Source organism: Pelmatolapia mariae, linkage group LG10_11 (assembly GCF_036321145.2).
Source record: "Pelmatolapia mariae isolate MD_Pm_ZW linkage group LG10_11, Pm_UMD_F_2, whole genome shotgun sequence".
Taxonomy (NCBI): Eukaryota; Metazoa; Chordata; class Actinopteri; order Cichliformes; family Cichlidae; genus Pelmatolapia; species Pelmatolapia mariae.
The window spans coordinates 22,607,660-22,635,379 of NC_086236.1; the positions used below are offsets into that span (position 1 = coordinate 22,607,660).

General features: G+C 39.8%; 2 long non-coding RNA genes across 4 annotated transcripts in view; one reads left to right on the forward strand and one right to left on the reverse strand.

Moving 5' to 3' along the window:
* Positions 1–22,959, reverse strand: part of LOC134637039 (uncharacterized) — a 35,073-nt gene extending 12,114 nt beyond the window's left edge. For 2 of the 3 annotated variants that reach the window (XR_010095051.1, XR_010095049.1), the window contains exon 1: positions 2,979–4,563. This is a non-coding gene — a long non-coding RNA (uncharacterized LOC134637039). Of the gene's footprint in view, positions 1–2,978; positions 4,564–22,756 lie in introns of those variants that run through there. The other variant, XR_010095050.1, reaches the window with a different exon arrangement.
* On the forward strand, positions 13,359–27,427 carry LOC134637040 (uncharacterized). Its single transcript, XR_010095052.1, has 3 exons — positions 13,359–13,949; positions 24,412–24,544; positions 27,348–27,427. It is a non-coding gene; the product is annotated as an uncharacterized LOC134637040 (long non-coding RNA).
* The last annotated feature ends 293 nt before the right edge of the window (positions 27,428–27,720 follow it).

The window sequence follows — 27,720 nt, forward strand, 5'->3', positions numbered from 1 at the left end:
CACAGAAAGAAGTGTGAATACGCTTTTCTAGAACAAGGGCGAGGGGGGGAAAAAAGTAAGCAAGGATAATTAGGCACAGTGAAAAACCCAACAGTCGATTCACGTTGTATCTACTGTAACTGAATGCTTGCGCTTTTGCAAAAGCTGCCCCGTACCAAGGGCCCCTTCTTCATTCTGGCCCAAAGAGCTCCTTACCCCACCTCTATCGAACCCGGTGGCCTTGGGACAGAGAGCATAGAGTTTAAGTGGAAACAGTCTTTCATCATCATGACACTCCCTGCACTACACATCTGTACACAGCAGCATACCGCACTACAGGAGTAGGATACCATCTCTAACCTAGCGGCCCTACATCCAGTGTCTAATGTATATTTACAGTTCAGGCTTAAAAGATTATGTGCTAGTTAAATACTTTTATGGCAGGACAACTAAAAACTGTTTTTTACTCATAAAGATCCATATTTCTTAAACACCCCCCAAACAGTTAAAACAAATTAAATTACAACACTTTCATTAATTTCTTGTGTATGCATATTTGGCAGTGTCTATTCCAACACCTTAAAGTGGGAGTTTACAAAAATGTAGTATCCAACAGAGATCAAAAGTATGCAACGAAAATATGCCTGAAGAGCAGATAAAGGTCACACGGTCTGAGACGAAGCCCGAGAAATTGAACACAGCCGAAATTAAGAAGTAATTCAGCGCGTTTCTAAATTGCAGTCAGGAACCTAGATAATTTCAGGGGCCTGTGGTTTTCTTGGTTTGAAGCAGTGAAAGTTGTTACTGGCTGTTTTGATCACAGCAGTGTCTTTACCACATAGCTGCGCAGAGGAAGTATATCGTTTTGGTTAAGTGAAAGTGAACTTTGTGCATAATTGGCCGCCAAGACCTTGTTCTTCCCCTGCGGCTGTATGGTGTGTTTTCCCTTCAGTGGCATCTCCTTCATTAGAGCGTCCCGCAAACATCACTGCAGCAGCATGCTAGTGCTTTTCCCCATATTTTGAAATGATTTCTCTTTGCCCCCCTCCCTAATCTGTGCTGTCATTGTTTCAACTTTGTTTTCCAAGTGTCAAACGAGATGCAGTATTTGCCATGTTCATGCAAGTCTTTAGCAAAATATCTTTATCTCTTCCCATATCTGCTTAAAGGAGAAAACGAAAAACCCAAAAACAACACTTTGAATTAAACAGAAGATATTTCAGAGTATTAAGAAACAGACACAAAACCACCTGACAGAGAAGCTGTGTTTACAACCAGGCGATAAAACTCTCATACACAAATATTGCACAGATGTTGGCGTTTATGAAATAATCCATCAGTGTACAGAGTGTGTGGTGTTTCCTCAGGGAAAGCTAGGAGGCTGTACAGTTATCTCCTGTGGTGTCACTCTGAACTATACAACCTACTACCTCAACCTGCGGAACACTGGAGGAAGCTGCAGCATGGCTGCCTTGTAGGGCCGGGCGAGCAGTTCAAAACTACCACAGCAATGTAATTTTATTTTACCAGAAACTGAAGAAAAATTTCACCAATAAGTTGTCCTCCTTACTTAACTGCAACACTGACGTAGAGGCCAAAGATAGTCTGTCATGTACAATGTTCTGACACATCGTCATTTAGCCCAACCCACAAATTTGGGTGGGGTCACTGCATCGAGGCGGCACACGTGGGATAAGTTTGGTAGAGAATATCCTGCATCCTAGGATACAGGGTCACGCAGGGTCAGTGCTGTTTAATTGTGGGAATCAAGGAATAAGAAATGCCACTCTTTATGGTTATCCAGTCAAAACCTGCTTCCAAAATAATTCCAGTGATCTAGTCGCCTTTCTTAAAAGCACTGGGCAGATGCTGTTTTTACCAGGAAGACACATACCTATAGATACGAGCTTGTGCAGCCAGTCACCACAAGTTCGGATCTACGGGTTCGTGGCAGCTGGCATTAACACTTTAAGAGCGGATAAGAAGCAGAGAAATCAACAAACATTTAAGCAGACAACTCATTCTACTGTCTGAAGCTTTCAGCTCCACTGATGCATCATAGCACTCCTCTTACTGGGTGTTCAAACCACAATGGACAACACTGTAACGCTGATAAGGCTCAACATGGCACAGCTTTCATTGCATGTAGGTCTTTCTGCAACTAAAATATGCATCAATATTAAAAAGTTTACTCTATTTCAGCGTTCACTTTTACAATATTTAAAGAATAAATCCACGCGTTGAGTATCAATCCTTTCATGTATTTTCACTTCTTGTACTTATTAAGGTTGCTTCAGTGTGGGAATATACAATGTGTCCTTTTTAAGCATCTAATAGAGATGAGCGTGGAAATTAGGCCATGGTACACAGAATAGGCCAGGGCACATGACTGTAATAGATGCGGTGTTTGTGTGTTTACCCCACTGATCACATTCTTTTGAGGTATAATTTTGAAATGTCAGAATAGTATACTGTAAATAGTTTTAGATCTGAACACAAGAACGCACATCGCTAGGAAATATTTTTCTAAAGAAAATGAATTTGCACTGAATAAAAAGGCATTTTTGCGCTGCACGACTTTTTATGAAATATCACACTATGATTAAAATAAAAACAAGTACCACGTCTCCAACAGAGCAGCAAAAGCAAATACTACAATACATCCAGCACATGCAGTTATATATTCTTAAATAAGACAAAATAAAGACTACAAATCACATTTAATCGCTCCGCTGCCAAATACAAAGTATTTTTTTTTATTATAAAAATAAAAGTGATTCTTATTTGCAATGACCTAATAAATTAAAATCAATAATGCAATTCTCTGGACCTTAGAAAATTTCCTGGAGAGAAAACATAAAGCGAACACCATCGAAAAATAAGCAAAGTTTTAAAAAAAATAATAAAAATCACGTACGCATCACATTGTGTGGGTTAGACCCTATTTTGAACCGCTTCCACAAAATGAAAACTGTAAGTTTCGTAAATCGCCAACATACCAGTAAGGCATAAGCTGGACATGGTGGTCAAACGTCCTCTACACTCAGATGAAGTCAGGCTCGAAGAGAAGTGTAGGCCAACGCTTTAGGAGAAATCAAGAAACCTAAAATAAAAATGTAAAAAAAACCCAAAACAAAACAACAACAAAAAAAGCAGAATGTAAATCATCACAAACTGATTGGGAACAGAGCAGCAAGTCTAACATTCACAGGGAGTATACACCCGTTCACACACATTCCCCAAACCACACAAACACGTGGTGATCCAAGCACACCCTTAAAAATACAAACGACTAAAAACTATAAGAAGCACAACAATAATAACACTAATAGCAGAAAAAAACGCTAAATCACAACCGAAAGTAAGAAGAAAACATCCCCTTGTTCTCTCCTAGTTACGCACTCATAACCCGTTGTCCAGTCCCCATTTTCCGGGGTACAAAAACCTCAAATCGGCTTTAAAAAAAAAGGTACGGCAAGAGAGAAATGGCAAAAGGTTGAATGCGGTAAGATGTGGATGAGGAGGAGTCGCAGCGCAGGGCTGGCTACAGAGAAAGTGGAATTTCTGACCAAGCAAAGGAAAGGGTGGTGTTTTCTTTTTTTTTTTTTTTTTTTTGGTGCTTCATTCTGCTTGGCTTTTTTGGATCCCAGCAGGATCCTTGGCTGCTGCTCTGTCTCTTCTTAGTGCTGCCAAAATATGGACATATCCCTTTGTCTTGAACTCTGTTACATAAAAAAAAAATCAAATTGAGAGATGAGAAAACATGACTTTAAAAAAGAAAAGAGGGATTGGACCGGCCACCAAAACTACAGCGCAAGTTATTAAAGAAAAGGAAACAGCATGAGTGAAAAGTGCACAGCAAGGAGGAGAGAGGCTTAGCAGCTGAATTCAAGGGAAACGAAAAAAAAGGAAAAATTCATTAAAAAATAAAAAGTCGAGATGGAAGGGTTTTGTTTTCGCGTCAGAATTTTTTCTCTGCAAACATAATATCTCCCAAAGTGCAAGCTGCAAAGTGTGTCTTCTCTGCTGCTACAAACACAGCAGCCGAAACCTTTCTAAAGCTATGCCACGTAGTGAGAGAGGGAGAGAGAAAGCAGCCACTTTTTGCTCTCTCCAAAATGGCTGAGGGCCGGGAGAAAGCAGCTATGAGCAGAGAGGAAGAGAGGTGCTCCCCGTCCTGCACAGGGGTGGGCTGGGCGATTCAGCGAGCATCTCTCCCTCGTTTCCCTCTCCTCACTCGTGCCCTTTGTCCCGTTAGCCGTCTTTCAGATCGGACGAATGGCGTACAGCTGTGTTGTCGGTCCATAGGAAACTCTTTTCGGGCCACCGTGGGGAGGGGAAAGCTACAACTGTAAATGAGTGAGGTTCATGTGGTTTACTGTTCGTCGTGCACATGCTCGAATCCTGATGCTCTGCAAGTTGTTGTTTTTTGGGGGGGTTTTTTTGCTGTTTTTAAAAAAAAAAATGCTCTCAGATGCCTCACAGGACAGGTGACTCTTACTCAACCACTATATAATTTCTATTTTAAAAAATATGTACATATCAATAATGGATATTTTATTATATTATATAAAATCTGTGTTTTTAAAAACAAAATGTAATCATATGCTATATTCTCACTTTTATCGTCTTGAATCCCAAATTTCAAATAAAAACATCACTGATTATCTTGAACAGTCTCCTCTCGTGACTATTTGAACTCAGGCTCAGCACCACTCTTGACGTCACAACAGTACAGTAGTTAAACAGCATGGCTGCTGCAGTCGGTAGTACTACATTTACATTTGGGTATTTCTAGTGGAGTATCTGAAGGCTGTTTATTGGCTGCTTGCAGTCACGATGCATAAAAAGCACTACCTATCTGATATAAAGCCAAAATTCTACTAGAAACATTCAAAAGGGCAGGGGATTTTATTTTCCAGACATCATATTTAATAACCAAATTAGTAAAGATGCAGCAGTTATTTTAGAGAAACCATCTGAAAATTTTCCGGGTTAAATCTATACACTTGTTTTTATCACTCACAGCAATAAGGTTTTTCCTCATGCGTCTCAGCAGATGCGCGTCTACATTTGTTTTACACAAATCACTAATCATATACATAATATACCCAACATAAATCTGAGGGACTGACCTCCCAGTGAGGTCATCTTCACCAGCACTGGAAGAACCATTTCAGATTTTAAAATGGCTGCCTCACATTCTTGCTCACTGGAAGCGTGTTCAGTGAAGCTCATACCAATAAGCAACCACCCAACCAAAGTTTCCTAAAGCAAGAGATTAGAAAAACAGCAAGATGCTGCTGTATCTGACCCTGACCTCTGCAGAATAAGCTAATTTAAAAGCAAAATTTAATCTGGTAAAAACTGCACAGAAAGCCTGAGTATGCGGCATACTTAAAAAAAACAAACTAACTAACACACACACACACACACACACACGGATCCCCTCCATGCATATCAGCTTGTTAGTGTTATGAAAAAGGACAAATGTTGGGTTCAGGATATTAACTGCCCTGGATACTAGTTTTGCCACAGCATGCCAATGGGCTGCTGTCTGCTCCATGGTCACCACTTGAATCTAAATGAACAGATTTGACTTTCAGGATATTGCCAAGAACCCTGTCACGGTGCCGACACAGAGAAGGGCCTCTCCAAAAACAGAAGGTTGGAGAAAACAGAGCGACCGACATGGGCATAACCCCAAACCTCTAACAAGGTAACCCCTTAAAGCCACTCTCAGAGCCTGGGAAAGTGGGGAAGAGAAAGAGGGAAGCCAACAATAGGCAAAAAATCATTACCAACATTTATCATATGGTAACATTATGTCAGTGAATGCAGTGACAAGTGCGCTGCATAATCCAGGTCTTAGACACATAGATTAAAACTGGATTTCATTGTTTTAATTAGATTTTGTGACCTTTTAACTGACTCCTTACAATACGTGCCCTTATTATTGTCCTGCTGCACCGGTCTGTCGGTAGCCTCGTACATCCAACCAACTTGTATTTTCCACCCCAGGAATGAGGCTTTTATTAAAACATAATGACCTTTTTAAACACTCTACTATAATGGCATGCTAGCTATAGCTCTTGATATCCACTGGGCTTAAAACACCATTCAGCATTATAATTGGGGTGTTACTACTGAACCTGTAGGATTATTGAATCAAAACTTCACACTGGTTTTCTTTTCTGTACTTTTACTCCATTGTGCATTTTTTAAGACAGGCCCTTAACAGGCTGCTGGAGTTTAATCTCATTACGAGCTTAAAGTATGTAAAATACCTTAAAATGCATTAATATTTACACATCACAGGGGGTATTTATTACTCAGATCTCTTACAACACTCAGGATCATGATGCACTGTTTAAACCGTTATTGCATCCATGTTGTAAAGCCACAGCATTTTTAAGATAAGCTGTAATATTTTTATTTGGAAAGAATGTGCTGATAAGAACACTGAGACATGAACAATACCACTGCTACCTTTGAATTCATTACATCAGTAGACTGAAATGTAAACATGAAACTATTCAGGGCTTAATACATTATTTATAATATGTTTAACCCATTCAAATGTTTAAAGGGACAGAATTATATACTGTGTATTTTTCAAATATTGATATGTGGAAGATTACAGGAAAGGCAACATCAATAGTTCACTCTCACTTGTTTTATTACTTCATTGGTAAATGTCTAATCATGTTAAGGCTATGATTCACAGTTGAGTCATAGCTGCGTCTGTGATGCGGAAGTTTCTACAAGAACCTATATATCACCCTAAGTTACTCCTGTTACTGGCACTAAGTGACTTCTTGGCAGCTAGTGCTTCCCACAGTAAAAGGATGGTCCAGTGATGTCAGCCATGATTCTTGTCTTGTCTAATAGCATTATACATAATAATGATCCTTTCATGAGTACCTAAAAAATAAAAAAGTATAATGGGTGATTTTAATTTTTTGGGTACAGCAGTCAAAATATAAAATAACCGCCCACTCCGAATGTATTTTCTCATAAACTTCCACAAACTTGCAGTAACACCTGTGAAATCCACCAGGGTTTAGGGTTCAGGCTGAGAATTTAGGTCAAATCTATATACAAAAGTGAAATAAAAACAATGTTGTGTAGGATTTGTAATTTGGTTTGGCATAATTGTTAAATAATGTTACAGAACATACTAAGCTTACTCAAGTACATACATTCATGCAAATATCATGTTTTAAGCCTCATTTTTGGAAAATTATTGCTGGTTGAGTCAAATAAAAGCAGATAAGGGCATTAGGTACACAAGAGGAAGTTAATAAAAGTTAATAAAATAGCTTAATGATTAAAGATGTGCAGACGATTAAAGAATTCGTCATAATTTTCATAATTAAAGTGTTTTATATGACAGTTTGTCGACATTTGCTTTACTTAGTACCCACAAAAATTAACTGTTCGTTCTCTGCTTTTGTGCGTGTATTTTTATTGTTTTTAATCTTTGAAAAAAATTTAAACTTTAACATATTTAGCAATAACTCTACTTAACATCACTAGGATGCATATTTCAGGTGTCCGTGAGGACGGCCTTCATGGCGAATTCATCCCCATAATCAACCCAGTGCAGCAGGGTGAATGTGGAAAAGACGCACTCATGCAGGAGAGAGCAGAATAAAGAACCAGTGGGATACATGAGACAGCAGCAACATATATTTTTTTACTATATTTTTTCATTCACACTCGTACATCTTTGCTTCTGAATGTTGCAGTCCAATTTTTATATCTTTCCCCCCTTTCATCTCACCCATTTCTTTCAATTGCTTGTCCCTCACTGTTCCCTCCTCTCGCTTCCCCCATCAAATATTCTGCTCACGCACAACTGCGGCACCCTTTCTCCAGTCCTCCCCATTAATCCACACCACAGACATCTTGGCCCACTGTCTCGTCTCTCTGTCAATGTGCACTCAAAAGTCTCAAAGTCTGGGCCATTTCATCAGAGAGTGCCTGGCCGTTTTTCGCAGGCTATGAGGCCTACTGTTGAGCATACTTTTCTACTGTACAGGGTGTACCGTGCTCCCCCTCTCTAAATATGCTAGAAAATGAAGACGACATCCCAGTGAAAGCGCAGGTCATATCAGGACAGGTGACAACACAAATATAGCATCTATTTACTTTCATCACCACATAAAAAGTAGTGGCTTGTTGCAAAAATGTTGGTGATATGTGGCTTGCTCTGCCCTGTTTCAGCCAGTTTCTAACACACTGAAGACGTAAGCTTTAGTGCAGAAAACTCAATTGTTGTCTCTGGAAACAAGTTTATAAAGAGTTTCGGATTGGTGATGGACTATGCAAAGAAATGTTCCTTCATTTGTTTGACTTTACTGCCTTCATAGTGCGAATCATTCAAAAACAAAAACAAAAAGTTGTTTAATTTGCACTTTGGTTTTCACTTAACACATTTAAATCAATGCAGATTATAAACTAAGAGTCTTTGAAATGTGACATTTTCACATTCAGTGTTATTATTATTTTAATAAAAGGTTTTGACAGATCTTCAGTTGGTGTAATCATGGTTGTACACCAGTGTTTCACCATTGTATATGTCAGCCAAAGCAGAACTGAAAAACTACCCAATGTGGCGCACTGCTTCTTGAAGATGATGTGCAGGAAGAGATACAAAAAAAGAGCAAGCACAATGACATAGCAGGGGTAAAGGCTGTAGGAAGAAGAAAAAGATGTAATTACTCTATTAATTACTTAATTTCTATTCATCTGAAGGATCCACTGACTTGAACTAATCACTTTAAGAAAGCAGCCAAATGCTCAATATTAACACATCTTCTGTGACAGGAAGAAGAGTGTGGGGCCTGAGAGGGGGGGGGGGGGGGGTGAAGAAATGCAAAGATTTACAGGGAAATTAAAGAAAGAAATGCTTTTAGACCCGCAAAAGGAAGGAAGCAGCTCAACGTGGACAACATCAAGGATAAAAACTCATGGAGTCTAATTTCTTTTTTTGCTACATGAAGTGCACTCGTTCCTCCCTTAAAACTCTACTTTTAACTGGCAGCGCACTGAAGCAAAATGAAGACGGATAGAAACAGCATTTTGAGATATTCCAGAGTATAAAAAACCCTGGCTGGATATTGAGTTTACCCCCTCCATTCTCCTTTTTTCAGAAATAAGGGCTCAAGTTAGATTTTACAGCAGAGCTTAGAAATAGTACACAGCCCCTCATCAGCCACCCTCCTCTTTTGCCGTTTCTTTCTTTCTCTCACCCTCCACTCCTGCCGTTTCAGACCCTCATTTCCCTGCCCTCCTTCCCCTCCTTCCCCCCCTCCTCTCTCTCTCTCATTCATTCAGTTTAATTTTGAACTCTGCACTGGGAGACAGGCAAAGAGGGTAGCTCCATGGTTACCTGGCACCAGGCCATCTCATTACACTGCCAATTGATTCTGGCCTGCCGCCATGTCCGCTGCCTACCTCCCCCACGCCCCGCACCATTTCTGCACCCCAGACTGTCTGCAGCAAAAGGAGATTTCTGAACACACAGGACAGAACGAGACAAACAGCTTCACTTACGCACATCAAACTTAACTCGCATGCATGCACCACTGCACGCACGGATACAAATAAATGCATACCTGCTCACACACACACAGCAAACTAAAGATGGGAAAATACATGTGCGTATATTTAAATATTCACATACCGTTGGCCTCCACACAGTGTACAATCAGAGTGGCTATGAGAAAAAAATAAAGTCATAATCTCATTACTTAGATTTTTAAATCCATGTGACTAAAAACTAAACATGAATCTTTATTTAATCATAGACAGAATCCTCTTTCTAAATTCTGGTGTTCGCAGATAGAAAGATTTGAACTGCGAGGAGTAAAATCTAAATTCACAAAACATTTAACTGTCAGGAGTGACACCGCAATTTATAACAATAAATAATCGCAACTTTGGAAAAAAAAATTAGTGCAGCACAGATGTTAAAAACCAAAGAACTAATTTAGGAAAATAAAGTCTTCAAACCTGGTTAACTGGAGAAACTTGTCTGACACACTGGGGTGGTTGAATTCACCCTGACTGCAATGACTTGGAAGTATTTAGTGACATTTCTGTGTTCAGTGCAGTCAATGGAAAGCCAGAGTAAACCTCTTGTTATAAAGCAAGCGTTTGTATTTAGGTTTATACCGTAACCAAAGCAAAATCCAATGAGTAACATTAACATTTTTACAGTTAAAGAAGTGTATCTGTTTAAATCTTGTCAGTCAGACATTTGATTTGTTTGTCTCTGCTATTCCTAATTTTTTAGATGATCGTTAGTGTTGCTAGATCTCATATCTCACTGGATATCCATTTGCATCTTTGAATTTTAAGAAGTTTTTCAGGAACGATGTTTCCTGCTTAATGTGATACTAGTTTCCCCAATCCTGACCAATCCAACAAGTTAGACACATATATTTTAAAACCACGAGCATGGGAATCCAATAAAAAGTCCTGTATGGGTGTGTAAAAGCCTTCATTTGGGTTTAGTAATCGCCACAAATGTTTTGTATTTGTACGACTTTAAACAGCACCTTTTAAATGCTTGTTGCTAAATATGAGTGTGATGCTTGTTTGCGTGGCTACTTCCATCTGAGACATATACAGTATCAACTTGAACACTGCTGCTAAAAAGAAAGTCTTCCACAAAGATTGCATCTGAAATCAGCTGCACCTCCGCAACACATACCAGCAGGAGTACAGAGTGACTGACCAGGCGTTCTCTCAGGCATCTCTAAGTACTTTGTTCATCTGAAGGACAGAATTTCAACACGAGTTTAAGGTCTAACACAACTATTGCTGTCTTTTAAATAGTATCCCTTTTTAGGACATACTCAAAAAATACTGTAAAATATCACTGATGAACGTCTCAGACGACCACATTTTACAGCAGTTTTAGACCAAACAGAAACCTTATAGGGTGATCCAAATATGTAAAGCAGCTGCTTCGCATAATTTAGTGTAGTTTGGAGCCAAAGAAGTCAGGATCGATGTTTAACGATTCATCTTGCCCTGTGAGAGTTTCAGTAGCAGTGAGCGTGCTGGCAGTTTCACTGCTGAGACTTTGTCATACGCAGCATCTGTCTAGGTGTGACTCAGTCATAGCTTCCTGCTTCTTCTGCTACTGCTGGCAGATGCCAGGGTCATGGCTTCTAGCTCATCAGGGATTTGAGGGGATCAGGAGTCACTGGGATCATAGAGCCATATGACAGTGTGTCTACTGTGCCTTCAGTATACTCATATTTAATAGCCATCCATTCATGCCCTAGTTTATAATGTAAAAGAGTGATTGTGCCTGTTTTGTATTGTAGAACAGTTCATCTGAAGTTGCCCAACATTGTTGGATAGGTGATTTGTAACTGTGGTTTCTGGCTTTCCTGGTTTTACAGTTACACCCAGTATAAATAGCTACATCTCTAAACACGGGGTGTAGCTATAGCAGTTTAAGACAGCTCAGGCAGACAGCATCCTGCACCACTTACTGCATCACACCCTTTCTCAAATGTTCCACCCCCACTTTAGCTGCCCAACTTAGGATTTTACAAGGCATACCTACACCCAACATCCACCTGTAGGTTCTGTATACACAGAAACTGAAGTCACATCATGTATGCTTCATCTACAGATTTTAGAAGTTATCAAAGCACCATCCATAACAGGAAGATAAAATGTCATTAAATGAATTGAGTTAATTATACCTTCCAATATAACTAGGTATATTTTTAGTCATCTTTATGCATCTTTATAGCTACTGTGAGTTGTACTGCCATATCCTGATTAATTTATCACCTATTATTACTATTCCTAAAGTGTAATCAAATCAGTGCAAGTCGACCCTAAAACATCTGCACAAATCGAATGGTGCTCCATTCATTATAGTAGGTTTACGCATTTAGTTGTCAACAGAATCATTCAAAAAGCAGCTTATTGTTAATGCCAGCACATTCATTTAACCAGCTTGTAATCAAACTTTTAAGATGTGCATATTGCAAATCTTATTTTTGTGCCAGTGCTGTGACCTTGGTGATTTTTTTATTTTTTTTTATTCCAGTTTTCAGCAGTTTGGTGAATTCATGGCTTAGAGACAATTCTTGTCTCAGTAAGGAATTCTAATGGCGAGGAATTCTAACAAACCAGATGCTCTGTCCAACTCACGGGAAAATATTTTAACAAGGTCTAACGGGAAGTATCCTTGTTACTTTATGCTTTCACAGCCGTAACTGGCAAAATCTTATCTTCCACGTTACTACAACGTCCCCACAAATTCTTAACTGATGACAAACTGAGCAATATACTTTTGTAAACAATACATTTCAGGAAAGCCTCAAAAAATACACATTTTTAATTCATAATCAGCAGCTTTTGTTGCATATCAGTGGACTCATGATTAATTTAACTTCAAATATCGAATATCATCTGTCTTCTGGCCATTTCTTGGCTGCTGTGCACTCACAATTTGTGTGACTATGCACCTTCAGGACAGGGCCATCAATTTCATGGTAGCAGGTGCCACCCACCCATCCATTTTAACACTGATAAGGGCTCCACATTTGCAAGCAGGAGGAGAGCTACAGCTCAATATGAGATAAATGTATTTAAGAAATACGTAATGTATCTCAAAGAAAATTGCACCTGATTTCTTTAAAAATGCAAATTCGATTCAAAAGTCATGATCCACGAGAGCCCTTCGATTGAGATTTTCATGGGGAACGTAAAAGTTGTTATAAAACATCACAAACGCCTTGTGAATACTGCACTGTAGGGGGTCTTTCTTAAACTGTCCAAAAAGGAAAACAAAAAAAATATTTGTATATTCCAGATATTAACATGAAAAGATGCTGTGGAAGAAAAACATCTCTCTTCAGGATGTATATTTTTGTATCTTTTCTAAATGATTCCTATCAGTTGCAGAGTACATGCTAAGCAGTCGTCGTACACACTGTATTATATTGTTTTACCACATCTGTGCTACCAGATAACACTGTTATTGATGACTGTGGTAATTAGACTGTGTGATGACTGTAGCCAGAAATAAATAAAGAGAAGCCAGTATAAAGACTTTCCAGTGCGAGTCTGTCTCTTCGAAAAGTAAGGATTAGAGATGGGCCTCCCTACTTTGGGGCCCCTTTCCTGTACATGCACACGGGTTGTTTAAGGACACAGTGAACCAGGCTACCCGATCTAGGGAAGGGGCCAGGGCAGGGGGAGCAGTGACGGGACGGCCAAGTCGAATAAACTTTCATGGAATCCTAAGAGCTCAAGCTGCTGGCTTAATGCTAGTGGGAGTAGAGAGGACTGGGAGAGGGAGAGGATTGGCTGATGTAAAAAGAAAGGGAGGAGCCACTTCCTCAGAAGGGAGAGAGAGATTTATGGAGTCCGACGGCAGCAGGGAGAGAAAAAAAAGGACAAAGGTGCCGATGAATATGGGGTTAGCAAGTGGTTTCCAGTGTAACAGTTATTTAAAGTAAAGGTACAGTAAAGATGAGAGGCTCTACAAAGCATCTCGGGTTTAACCCTTAGGAAATCTGAAACACAATATTCAAAAAAGACAGGCATCCATTTAGATTTTTCCCAAACAAAACTCCAGGCTGCAGCTCAGAGCAGAAAATATTTGGGTTGGTCCACTTATAGACGGTAACCGATCACACCTGCATTCCTGGGAGAAGGGAGCTGCCAACAGACATTCTCCTGTTGCCCCCCTCGCACCCCTTCTCCAATTTTCTCTCCCCTTGTTACCTTGTCTCCCTCTTCTGCGTTCCTCTCCTTCTGTTGCTCCCCTTTCTATATGAGTGTGTCTGGGTCCGGCTGGAGAGGCTTTGTCTGTGAACATTGGAGCCCTGACTGGCCCACGGGGGCCCGATCCATGAATACCCACACTGTGAGAGCCACTCTTTCACTTCACACCACTTTCTCTACTGGAATGCCTGAGCAGTGAGGTAAGAAACACACACACACACACACACACACACACACACACACACACACACACACACACACACGGAAACAGTACAAGCACACATACACATTTTCTCACTTTCTCTCTCCCCCCACCCCCTACATGCGCACACATACGCACATGCACTATACTTTACACACAAACTGAGTGAGTCATGCAGTGATGAAAAGCCACTGTTTTGTGTGCGAACCCTCTCACCCTGGACTAACATCCTGAGAGCCTTTCTCCTTCATCGGTTCCTGCCAAGCTCTCCCTCTAATTAAACACTATTGGGTCCAGTAGCATTGGCCCAGTTTCCCCAGGACCATGCCCCTTCCACAGCTCATAGATGTCCTCAGCCGTGTAGAGTCTATATGGAATCTGAATGACTGTGGCGATTAACAACTTCTCAGGATTTTTAATTCCCCACTTAATGATGGGATGGCCACAAGTCTCTTGCCAGCTTTACAGAAGGCCCGGCCTAATAGATAGACTCCATCTGACATGTAATATTGTGCGAAAGCATTTCAGGAGACGATTAAGTTGTTTGATGCATTTTCTTTTAAATTAACAGCATTACTGCTTAGAATGATCCCATTTTATCCACGGAAAACAGAGCAAACATTTTAAAATCTGCTAAAGTAGTCTGATTTTACACTGTCATCTTATAACATTGAAAGACACGACTATGCAATTTATATCTTGGTATGGTCCCACAGTGAATATTAAAACAAACAATCGAATGTGAGCTTTAATTTAAGGGATTTAACAAAGATATCACCTGTGTTTAAGAAGTAAGCCATATTTATACACCGTCCCCTATTTTCAGATAAAGTAACTGGAAAGTTGACAAGCTGTTTCTTGGCCAGGTGAGGCCTGGTCCCTTGTTATCCCAAGACAGATTAAGGATATAAAAGATATGGAGCTGATTCCAAGTGTTGATCTTGCATTTGGTAGTAGTCACTGGAACTCTCAACATGAGATCCATAGATATGCAGGTGTGACAGAAGGAGGCCGGATTAGGCTAAAAAACCAACATAAACTTATCAGAGAGGTAGCAGAAAGTTCAGGAGTGGCCTTATCGTCAATCCACATTTGTAGTGGCCAGCTCAGCAAAATGCAAAAGCATGAAAGACGACAGAAAACAACTTTAGTGCTTGATATAGAATTATATCAGGAAAAACAACTTCACGACTGAGTCGAGAACACTCTCAAGGAGATAAGTGTATCACTGCCAAGAAGAAACAGCCATTGGGTACAATCAAGAAAAAGAAGGTCAGATTAGACTTTGTCAGAAAACATCTGAAAAGACACTGCACAGCTCTGGAAAATATAATTTGGAGAGTTGAAACCGATATTAATTTGTACCACAATGATGGAAAGAGAAAAATTTGAAAAAGGAGAGCAGCTCATGATCCGAAACACACCGCATCATCTGTCAAACATGTCAAACATGCTATGGCATGGGCATGCATGGCTGTGACTGGAACCCCACCAATAGTGTTTATTGATGATGTGACTGCATATAGAAGAAGCATCAGGGTGAATTATAAAGTGTACAGAGCAATGCTCTCTGCTCAGATTTCGCCAAATGCTGCAAAACTGATCAAACAGAGCTTCACAGTGCAAACAGATAATGATCTAAAGTTTAGAGCAAAAGCAACCCAAGAGTTTCTTAAAGTAAAGAAAGATAATATTCTCCAACATGCAAGTCAGTCACCTGACTGAGGTCAGTGAGGCGTACAGACAAACAGAAACTTAAGGTGGCTGTAGTAAAGGCCTGGAGCATCTCAAAGGAGAAAACTATATTTGGTTTCTAGGGTTCAGGCAATCAGTCAAGGCAGTAAAGGATTTGTAAATTTGCTGTATGACCTAAAAGCATTACATATTAAAATTGTGTATTTTATTATCTTTACAGAATTGGCTGAAATCTTTGGCTTTTCTAAACTGTAAAACTGTAAATGTTAACATATATTTATGCAGTGTGTGATTTTGCGAAACTTTATGGCTTCATTGTGATGTCACAGGGCATTACATTGAAAAAATAAAAACTGTATCGTACCACTCTCTTCATGCCCTCTCGTATGGTATATTACTCGATATGGTTTCTTGACTTTTTTTTTCAAGGTCAACTTTGACCATGGGCGCTAACAATGAAGGTCAAGGTTAAATGCTTAGTCATCCGAAGTATTCACATCCTGCAGGTTCTAGTATAGTGTTGTGAAGTTTAAAGAGGATCCATAAATGATTGTCAGTTTTTACTGACCTTGACCCGATTTTTGCCAAAATGAAATCAGCCTAAGATGTTGTTATCTACCATCACACAAAATTTGAACACGATATAATGAAAACTGTGGATGCCATACAAACAGACAGACAAACAAATGGAACCGACTGCACACACCCTCCCTTTTAGGGGGAGAAAACGATTCTTGTATTTAAATTTAGGTTCGTTTGTCCAATTAATTTTGACCTTCTGAAAATGTGGAAGTGTAAACCTTTCATTTAAAACTTTGGTAAAACCTCTTGAATTAAACGTGAATTGACCTGCACTTGAATCTCATCTTGATTATTTGACTTAAAATCCACTGTGGTTGCAAACAGAGGCAAAATTACAGAAAAAGTGTCACTATCCAGAAACCTTGAGGACCCAAGTACTTTATAGATATGAATAAGCACTAGAACTACTCATTAAATTATTCTTGGTAATTTAAAACACTGTGCACTTTACACCAAGTTTCACCAAGTAATTATTACCACAGGACCTCAGCAACCAATGAGCCAAGCACATAACGGAGAGATCAATCTATCTGTGTGTAAAGTATGCTTCAGCTGTGACTGGATCTAAATTGCTCTGTTCAAGTATTATTTTGGGAGTCATATTTGTGCCACAACTTAATTTGCACCAAATGTCTCAGTGAATCATCAAGAGAGTTTGTGCAACTGTGCACACAATTATGCTATTTGGGCAGCTGCTAAAGATCATATCAAAAAAATGGAAAAAGTCAAAGATCACAAACATTAAGCACAATAACAGTGCGTTTCTATTAAAATTCTACCCACTGTTACACGACAGAAACAAATCACACCATTAGTGTGAAAAGGATAAAATGATCACATGACACTAAATGCGGATTACAGGTGAAGGGCTTGAAGTACTGAAGTCAGACACGCATCAAGCTGAGGATTTTCAGGGAAAACGTGAGCGACTAACCAGACAGTCCTGCACACTCAGTCTAAATCATCCAAGAACAACAGAACTACACTAACCCCCATACAGTAAACTTTACATTTACTACTTCGTATTAGCAGAGACATTACAAAGAAGACATTTTACCATAATTTCTTCTTTGGTAATTGCGTCGCTAGTGCTCATTAGAATAGCATTTGTTCAGATATTGGAGGGGAAACATGATAGTGTCAACACATTAGACTGAGCCATTCATAAAGCCATAACCTATAAATTTGCACATGCATAGCACAATTGTAATTTGCTTTGTAAACTTTACTTTGGGTAAATTTTCCAGCCTTAAATTTAAAAAGTACAGGCTTGCTGTACTTTTTCAGAATCTGAAAAAGCACAACAGGTCTGGCAAATTCTTAAAACAGAGAGGTTTACCCTCTGAACAAAAAGAATTTTGCTTAATTTTGATAAATGTTTCTGTAAGATTCAGGACAGGTGACAGACTCTCAAAGACCAATAGGCTCCTAAATCTAGAGCGTCTTTCTAGTGTCTTTGTTGACAGGCAGGCGTCTCAGCCTCTCACAGTCAGTCATTATTGCTTATCCTTCCACGCACCTCCTCTTTGCCTAAATTTGGGCTGGCTAACCCAGATCCTGGCGTGAAAACCTCCCTTCACAAACCTGTGGGTGATGTCACAGACACTGCATCTTTGTAGCGTCTACAGCGTGTGGTCACGCCTTTCACCTCAAACAAGTTGCTCTTTTTCATTTTGGACATCACTCTCTGGAAGCTGACCCACTGAGTCATTTTAATAAACAACAAGCGGATCACCCTAGTTTGGAAAATGCCAAATATTACACAGACATTACCAGACTGTTACACATGTCTGCTGTGGAGGAGGGAAAGGAGAGCCAATAATCTGAACCTCTGAGATGACAGTAATTGGTCAGGAAGAATGAAAGCCAGATTAAGACAGCAAACAAGAAGAAATTAACATTTGCATGCAGGATTCCCCAGACAACGGTACACTGACCGCAAGCTAAATTCAAGGAGAATCACGATAATTATCAGTAGCAGACTCCAAGTCGTCCCTCGCTATTTTTATTCAACAAATAGGAACAGTAATTTTAAATCATTCACATATCGCTAGGTATAGTTGATGCCACTATGCCTTAAAAGATATAATATAGAGTAAAAATGGTCTGTAAATTGTCAGGAAAATCTCATTTCATTTTATATGTTGTATTGTTTTGAATAGGAAGTTCTTGAGATTAATTTATTTCCTACAGGGAACTAATCTTTGAAAGCTATTCTTCTGCATGAGACATGTTCAGAGTAACACGTAAAGTTACATCTCTGTAGCTGACATATTCTCCCTCTCTCCTGTAGGACTTTTGCATTTAGTCTAATCATTTTGACACGCTGCATTTTGGAAATAACAGCAGTAGTTCTCGCCAACCTCACTAAGTTTCCTCTCTGTTTCACCTGACTTTTAATAGACTGTCTAATTCCTAAAATATAAATCACTATTCACCATGTGAGCCAGTACAGTACTGTTTTTTTTCTTCTTCTACTTCATTTCTCTTGGATACATATTCATCCACAGTTAACAATAAAAAAGCACAATTGCTGTCTTTTTCAAATGTCGGTGAGTAATTCGCCTGAAAGATTCAACACCGCACATCTCTCTGTAAAACAAATGCTTTTGTTTCCAAAGCAATAAATCAGACCACTTGTTGGGTGTGTCTTTCCAAACACGTGAGACATGACTCTGAACAGTGGAAAGCCATAATGAGCAAGCAAAATTCTTCAAATTTAGCAATCAAGTAACCCAACTGTGTGCTTACGGCACTAGGGTGTGTAGGCACTACTGTGGTTTCCTGTTCTATTGTGTCTCTATTTGATGACTCAGTCGCACTTTCACTTCTTGAGGCCACATGAAAAACACTGGTCATTCAACCACATTAACACCGCCCAAAGAACACTGAATCATATCCTCGATCACTAAAGTACATAGATTTCCTAATCTGGAATAATCCGGTATGTCTTTTTTTCGTACTCCTGTGCAGCGTTGAGAGTCCATGCAGGACTGTGTCCTCTATAGCCTTTTCCAGTATATTCAGATGCTCAGGCACACAAATAAAACAGAAAACACACACACAGAGTACCTTGTGAGTCATGAACTGTAGCTGTAAGGCTTAGAAGGATGGAGGCAGGAAAAAGATACACACAGTGAGTAGAGCTACTACAGTCTGCAGGCTCTCACAATGCAATTTTAAAAGAGCTGATCATCAACGTGAATACTGATGCGGTCACGGGATAAAATCAAAAACCATGTTAATTTTTGATCGGTACCTGAATACTGAAGTCGCACAGATATGCAGAAATCACTAAATATCAACACATTCTGAATGAGAGACTGCACTGTATATACAGACTGTGCTGTGATTGTTTTACCTGTAAAATATAACAATGTTGCTATGAAGCAATTCAAGAAATTTATTTTCTAGATGAAAAAGAGAACTCAAATTGTAATTTTGTAGCCCTTCATTTTGAACGGATTATTTACAGTCTGTAAATGAGTCATGTAAACATGCAGAACAGTGCAGAGTAATGAATTCATGCTGGTCTGCAGAAACAGTAGCGTAAGATATTACAGAGAGGTGAATCGCTGCTTATGACAAGCTCCCTTAATGACAATTTAAGTAAGAGACTAGGAGGTGTTTTTGATCTTTTAATCTAACATTTTAACTTTTTAAATACAAACGAGTGAAATATTTTTCAAACTCTGTTTTCAATACACCCAGCACTAGATCCAGTGGTGAATAAGCCTGTGAGTGCTTTGCCATTAAAACCGTAGCAGAAAGAAACTGGTTTGGCTGAAGCAAACTAAACATGGATCTAATAAGCAACTTTTTTAGAAGCTTTTTTCTTTCTTTTTTTTAAATCAGTGCTTTACCTTTCATATAGACAGAGAAAACAACACGCAGACAAATAAACTTATCCTGTGGCCCAGGTATCACATGACCTTTTTCGACGTAAGTGTTCAAACACAAAAGGAATATAAATATGGTTGTTCGGAAGATGATGATATGTCACTTAAAAGTAGATTTTATAGGTTCTGAACCAAAGGATTATTGGACCGGCTGTTGTGACTTTCGTCCCGAGAACTGAAACTTTGTTTTTTTTATAGACTAAAAAAAAACCCGGACATATCGTGACTTTAAAGTAAACCCTACAAGGCTCATGGAAGGAACATTTTTCCAAAAAGTCAGGATAACAAAACAAAGAATTCTGAAACACTGATAATCTTTGTCAAAATAACCCAATCACACTCATGCTCATGAAGCAAAAGCAAAATGCTTCTTTTTTTTTAATTTTGTCATATCTCAGTGTTTAAAAATTCATTAAAAATAATCCTTGACCTGCATCCTGATCCAGACTCACAACACAAACTAATTACTTGTTTGTTTTTTTAACCACACATCTGAACTTTCCACAAAAGTTTGTTGAAATTTCATTTAACATGTTACATTAATAATCAGCTAAAAACTAATAACAGAAAATATCCTTTTCAAAGGTGATAAAGTCAGCGACCACACGAGATCACCTCTCAATAAAGCGCGTATGCTCACGCTGTTAATATATTACATATTTCTGAGTAATAAAAAGCAGCGTTGATTATTTATTACTTTTTTAAAATATTGTACTTAAATATAAACCGACAGATGCCAACTAGACCACACCCTACTTACATAACACACATCACGTTGGTGAAAAATAAACGTGTATCCATCTGGTTAAAATACAAAAATCATTCGAACACAATCGCCAACCAGCACTGCAAGATAAAAACTCAAGACAACCACCTCTCATCTAAGCTCCCAGGGAATATTGACCGATAAGGGGACTGTAACATGTGCAGTTAGGGGCACACTAATAGAGAGGTCCTCTGCCGGCTGGACACTGATATGTGGCATGTGTCTGCAGCCGTTAAGACGGCACTGCCACGCTGTGTCAGACAAGGTAATAGACCTTTTACTGCGGTAACTGACTTTACAGACTCTAAAGATAACAACCTGCATCCTGGGTTGATTCTTTAGGACGGCATTCCATATTTCTGAGGTGGTGAATATACCTAAAGGCCCCACAGATGAAAGCTTTTCTTTCCTTTATATGCATCATCATTGCTGGAAGACAGTCTCTTTTTAGATCCAGATAAGCCGAGAGTGATTCCAAGCTATGAATGAGTGAATGATAACCAACAAAAATCAAAGCCAACCTTTTCAAATGTCTCAAAAGTGAAAAGCAAACCATGGTGCTTTAGCCACTGCAGTCAAGAGCAACAGTGTGACAGGGATGTGTTGCTCATAAAAGCCTATTAATAGCTGCAGTGATTACTTTTAAACAATGTAGCATAAAACCAACATTTTGCTATCAACTACAGGCCTTATATTCAAAGACAGTATTGATTATGAATAATCCCATCTAGTAGTGCCATGTTGAGATTTTACGTCCTAGTTAATAACTGCACAACTTGGTTTGATTTCAGTTTTGCAATTTAGCTGTGACTTGCAAAACCTGTGAAAGCACAGGACACCAAAGACACCCCCCTTTTTTTAACGGCTCCTTCTTCCTTTGCTGCAGTGTTCTCTGATTGGCTGAATACATGTGTCAAGTCACTTCAGTGCTGTCAGAATGAGGACTGTTATTGGCTGGTAGTCCAATCCCCACTCCATCCATCTCCTCGAGCCAAGGCGTAGATCAGTAGGCAAACAGTTAAGTGCGTCAGGTGGGGCTGCAGCCGCTGCACTCCTGAAGAGGAGAAGGAGGCACTCGGGGCCATGCCAGGTAACAGAACAACAGCATGGAGGCAGATGAACGGCCCAATGATTTTCAATAAACTTCATTCACAGGTGGACCGAGTGTAAAGGTGCAGTGGAGGACTGAGGCACCTCTACTAAGATTTTTCAAGGGCTGTAAATTCATCCACAAAGAATTATTGAAATGGTAAAACTAGGTCATGTAAGGATAAAATATATCTTTAGGGAAAAAGTTGAATTTGTACTAAGGGGTTACCTCCCCTACGATGATCCCTGACTAGCAGTCTAACAAGAGACACATTTATTTTAATCTATAAAGCGCTTTTTCACACAAGTCAAAGTCACGGCCTCTCTCGAGTCTCATTCAGCCATCTCTCTGACTCTACAGTTTCACTGACATGTTCCACACTCACTTCAGGGCAGCACATCAAAGCCCAACAGTGTGAGCAAAGCTGGCTGGCTTCACACAAAGACAACACAATGACACTGCAGTAAAGAAAAAAAAAAGATTTAGGTCATGTCAGTGCTGTGAGTCACTTCTTGTGGTCTTCTGCCATACACTGCTGACATAAATAGCATCAGCACCACACAGACACACAGACTATCACTCATGCTGTACTACTGATATGAAGTGGCCACAAACAATGATTATCACATCACACAGACTTGATAGATAGGAAAAGTAAATGGGAGTGGAGTCTTTTTCCAACAGGGATGTTGTTTGTGGCGTACATAGCCGTGGGTGTGACTTCCACCTGCAGGCCAGCCCAGGAAGTGAGACTTGATAAGGGCTAAACTTACCGGGTGGGGGGTAACGCAGTTGGTGCTCTCCATCCATTCCAGAAGTTCTTAGAGCCACCTACAGAAGGGGAAAAAAACAATAATTAACAATGATCATTAGTTCATATGCAGAGTAGGTAGTACCAAACCAGCAAACTTTGGCTATTAACAGTCCTGTGACGTCTTGACTATTTTTTTGTTGCTGTGCTCCACATACGTCAGTGCTCATAAGGAGTCTAACATTCTGATCAGTGCAAGAGTGACTGTTTTGCAGATTGAGGTCAGGATTTGGCTCGGAGTGTTATGTAACCTGGTATATGGGCCAGAATAATAGTATTACATATGAGCGCAGTTCAAACGGGAGCCACGGCGGTGAAAGGGAGGCTGATGCAGACTGCGGCAGTGTCTGTGTTTTTAGGCAATGGCTCAGTGCTCACAACAGACAGACGTGCCCCAGAGAGTAGTCTGAGCATTTTTCGTCTTGCCTTGTTTCATTTCTCTCCTTCCACATCAGTGTGCGCTCACCTCCTTTCTCACCCACGAGTGGCTATTCTGTTCCTTACATTTTGTTTCCTAAAATTTCTTGATGTTGCCGTAGCTGTGGTTTAACGTTTTCTACTTTTCCCATTCGAACTGTGATAAACTGCCCGACCACAAGACAGACAGTAGCTAGATGAGACAAACAGACAGATAAATAGATAGATAATCTCTGTAGCAGGGATCTCATTAGTGCCTTGTCAATCTCTCATTGCCACTTTTGTTTTTTTGTTGTTTTTTTTTCTGTCTTGCTCTAGAAGGGTGGGATATCCGCATTGGTTGCTATGGCACCAGACAGCTCCTCATTTCCTCAGACAACGGCTAACTGTGATTGTGTGTGTGTGTGTCTGCATGTGCGTGTGCCTCTGTGTATGTGTGCATCCACATGTCTGTGTGCACAAGTAACGCATACATGTGTTAGGCCTCTCGTGTTTAATGTGACGAGTTCCAGCAAAGCGATAATCATCACTCTGCTTCTGCAATCAATTACAAAATCCACTTAAGATTCATAAACCATGACATATAAGCAGCTGCAGCTCAGCTTCATGCTACGTTTTAACTAGGTCTTCCCTCTGACTGACTTGATTTATTCAAGGGATCTTAGCAGGGTTACAACTCATGTGTGGCTGAGAAACAGAGTGAATTTCTGTTAGATGTGGCTCTCAGTGTCTGTCTTGCTTTTCCTCTGCTGCTCAGTACTTTGTCAGATGTAAGTCTGTTTGACTTTACAAACCAGCATCTTAGAGCCTTCATCCTTGCTGACCTGCTCTTTCACCTCAATTTGCACTCCAGCAGATGGCAGTGTCTGCTTGACACTGTAGTATACGCCTCCCAAACCACATTTCACTGAATGTTTATTTAAAGCGGGGAAAGAGTTTAATCAGAAAAACAAGCTTTTTACAAAAGCAATTTTTAAAAAAATTCATGCGGCTCTATTTTCTAACAAAAATTGAGGTCAGTTTTATCAATTAGCGAATTTGAAATACTGACTGGTAAGAGGAAAGAATGTCTTAGAGCTCCTCAGTGTCAGGGACAGGCTTTTTTTACAATTAAATTCTGCAGTTCCCAAAAAAAGAAACAACTAAGCCTGAAAATATAGGACTAAAGAGTATACCCATGATTTTTTTTTAACTCTACAGGAACGAAGGAATAAAAGGAGGACCAAGTACATTTAACCAAAGACTGAAAGCAGCCTGAAACCGGAGCTTGATGTCCTGACGGCTGGGATGGCAAAGAAAAGGGCCACTTGTCTTTCTGTGTGTGTCTGTTCATGTACGTGTATATGTATATGTATATGTGAACAGGCTGCGGTGTTGGGTGAAAGAGGTGTGTTTTTTCCACCCTGAGGGGCCTCAGACTAGGGCGGGCGAGGCGGAGCTCTGGGGAGGCGCAGCGTGGGGAGGGTTGTTTTAACTGAACTCAGTGCACTGTAACAGCAGTCGGGGCGGGAGGTCACAGAGTCCAGCATTCCTCTAGAGCGTTGTCTGTTTACATGACCGCCGCTGCCTGGGGGAGGTGGCAGCTCTGCATAACTATAACATCATATAACTCTCATCGCTTGCCTATATGTCCATCATCTAGCAGAGAGATAAGAATGCTTTATTCAGTGTTCCTAATGTTGAAATCTGTTCAGGCTTGAGACTTCAGTCAGCCACTTCATTCTGAGTGTACAAAAATGTCTCCAGTCACAATGGCTTCAAAGCACACTCAAACCTTTGTTTGTGCAGTAATGGAGGCACAGTAATATGCTTTCTTCTCTCTATTTTGCATTACAGGCAGAGATACTTCAACAAGCGACATTACTGCATGTAGTTAGAATGACCTGTGAGTTAGACACAACATGCAGTACCTGTACTGCACGCCAGCGACTTATAGAGCTGAACAATTGTTAATGCTGCAATGCCTTGTGGATACTTGAGAATCCAGAGCATGAAACACATTTGAGCTTAGCCATCTGCATTTTATTAAAATTTGACTGACTTGTGTTTCCTCAGGCAATTGCTCAATCCCTGCAGTCTTTGCTAACTGGGAGTGATTTTAATTGTAGTTCATTGCTTAAAAAAGACTATAATTCACATTTTTGCCATGCTGAGAAAGCAAATTCTGCATATTTTCTGTATAGGATTATTACACTGTGGTTAGTGCACCGCAGGGCATGTAAAAAAAAAATGTGTGTGAAAATGTGAAAAACATTGCAGAGCAGGATTAAGGGGCAAAAGATGTCAGGTGGGTCAAAGGACCAGCTCAGCCTACTCTCAAGTGGCTGAACTTATCAGTGGAAAAACTTCGACTTGGTTGGCTTGAGTTGCTGCTGGCCTCTCTGAAGAGCTAACGCGGGCTAAACTTTGACTGTAGCTCCTCTGTGCTGCTGCTTTTCACATCCCAGAGCCTAGAAGCCAGCTGGTCAGCTCCAGGGGAGCACAACAGAGATGGGGAGTGACATCCAAGCCCTAGAGAGACAGTGCTCTGACTGTACTGTGGACTAGGGAGGGGGAGCATGGCTGTCAAAGGCACCATTGTTTGACAGGCCTGCATGGTTTCACGTGCAGCACATGATTCTCACTGAGGGTCTGAACTATAGCCCAGTTCGATCTAAACTGTCCGGGAGGATGTAGTTGTGGCCTCCCGGGCAGGTTAAAGTGTAACTGTGTCCGTGTTTTCTCAGGAAAGTGTGTTTACCTAGAGGACCAACATGGAGGCCCTTTTGTTTAACTAAGTAGCGAGGCTCGCCCTAAAAGTAAAGCTCTCTGAAATACACAGGAACCAGGAGGCCCTTCGGTGCTCCACTAACTGGTTGGTAGGAAGTATTTTCTTGACTGTGTGTACTCAAATGTTTGTTTGCACGTATGGGGGAAAAAATGAAGTCACATGCACAGACAATTACATGTCAAACAAATCTATAAAGTATACAAAGGAGTACAAGCTGAGATTTTTTCATCCAGATAAATCCAAACAGCCCACAGTGAAAGGGTACACAATTCAGAGGTACCAGTCTCATTTAGAGACCAGAACAGCTGCAGCCAATTAAATGCAAATAATCAGGCAGGCTTAGAAAGAGGAAATTCGGGCATTTTTAAACATTTGGCCTCATCCTTAATAACTTGTCGCCACTCAAATATTGGGTCCAAACAACTTTGCACTTGATACCAAACTAATCAAACCACTTGGGTAGGCTGTGGGATAATGCTGACTTAGCAGGAGATATGAAGAAAAAAATATGGTTAGATGAGACATGAAAGTGAAAAAAATGTGATAAATATATCTTTTAATCTGAGAGATTCAAACAAGAAATTCAAGCAAAAAAATTAATTAAATTAAAAAAATTATGCAAACCCAACATCATCAATTGAGTAAATTCCTCGCAAGACATAGTATACAGCTGACACAAATGAAGTTGTACTGCATGGGTTCAATCAGTAGCAGCTCAACAGTTTTGCGTACATAAAATATTTTATCAAATGAGACCATTTATCGCACTTAGATCATAATTTTAGGGAAATAACTGGTGAAAATGCTACTTATGATTTCAAACCAAAACAGCACACCCTCCAACGGACCAGGTAAGCTGTGCAGTATGCGTTGCCATGTCTTTAGGCTCAACATAGCTCACTGACTCATTAACCTCACTTCACAGTACACCCATCTGATTTAATGTTTACCATGTTCACACTGCAGCTGAAAGTAATGGGGAGATCATCGGTTGGCAGACGTTTTGATACAGACGTTTTGAGTAACATGTATTAAAACTGATCCACGTAGCAAAATTTATGACAAACCAAGTATTTCACGAGATATTTAGCTGCATAGTCAGGGGATCACCAAGCCATTAGTGATGAACCTCTGGGCCAACACATGTACAAATTTTCATATCAATCCATCCAACAGATGTCGAGAGGGTGGACCAACTCTGTAAACTCATTTACAAATGTTTATTTTGTAACCTTTAAGTGGTCCGACTGTTTTTCAGTCATCGATCCAGCTGTTAACAATCAAACTGCTAACACAGTACATTAATGTCTCGACAGGTATGTCCGAGCACAAGTATGTTTACTTTGTTTCTCTCTGCCCCTACCAGAGATCAGCATGCCGACTGCTGTCAAACACAAACAACAAGCCACTCCAATGATGGAGGAGGGAAAAAAAATCTCATATATCCTTGAAATACTTTTCTTCCTTTCAACAAAAAAATAAAGTGCGAAAAGTGGATAAGTGGTGGTGTGAAAACATGCTTTTTGGTGAGTGGGACATAAAAAAAATTGGCATTAACTTATTCAGTATAAATTATTATCCTGTCCCTGAAACTGTAGAAAACATTTACCGTGAATTTATTAAAGATTCTTTCTGGCCACCAGAATAAAAAGGACAAAGAGCTTTAATTTTAGAAGAAGTAGGCATGATTTATTTTGAATTAAAAAATAAATAAATTGATAACACTTAGAGGAAATACA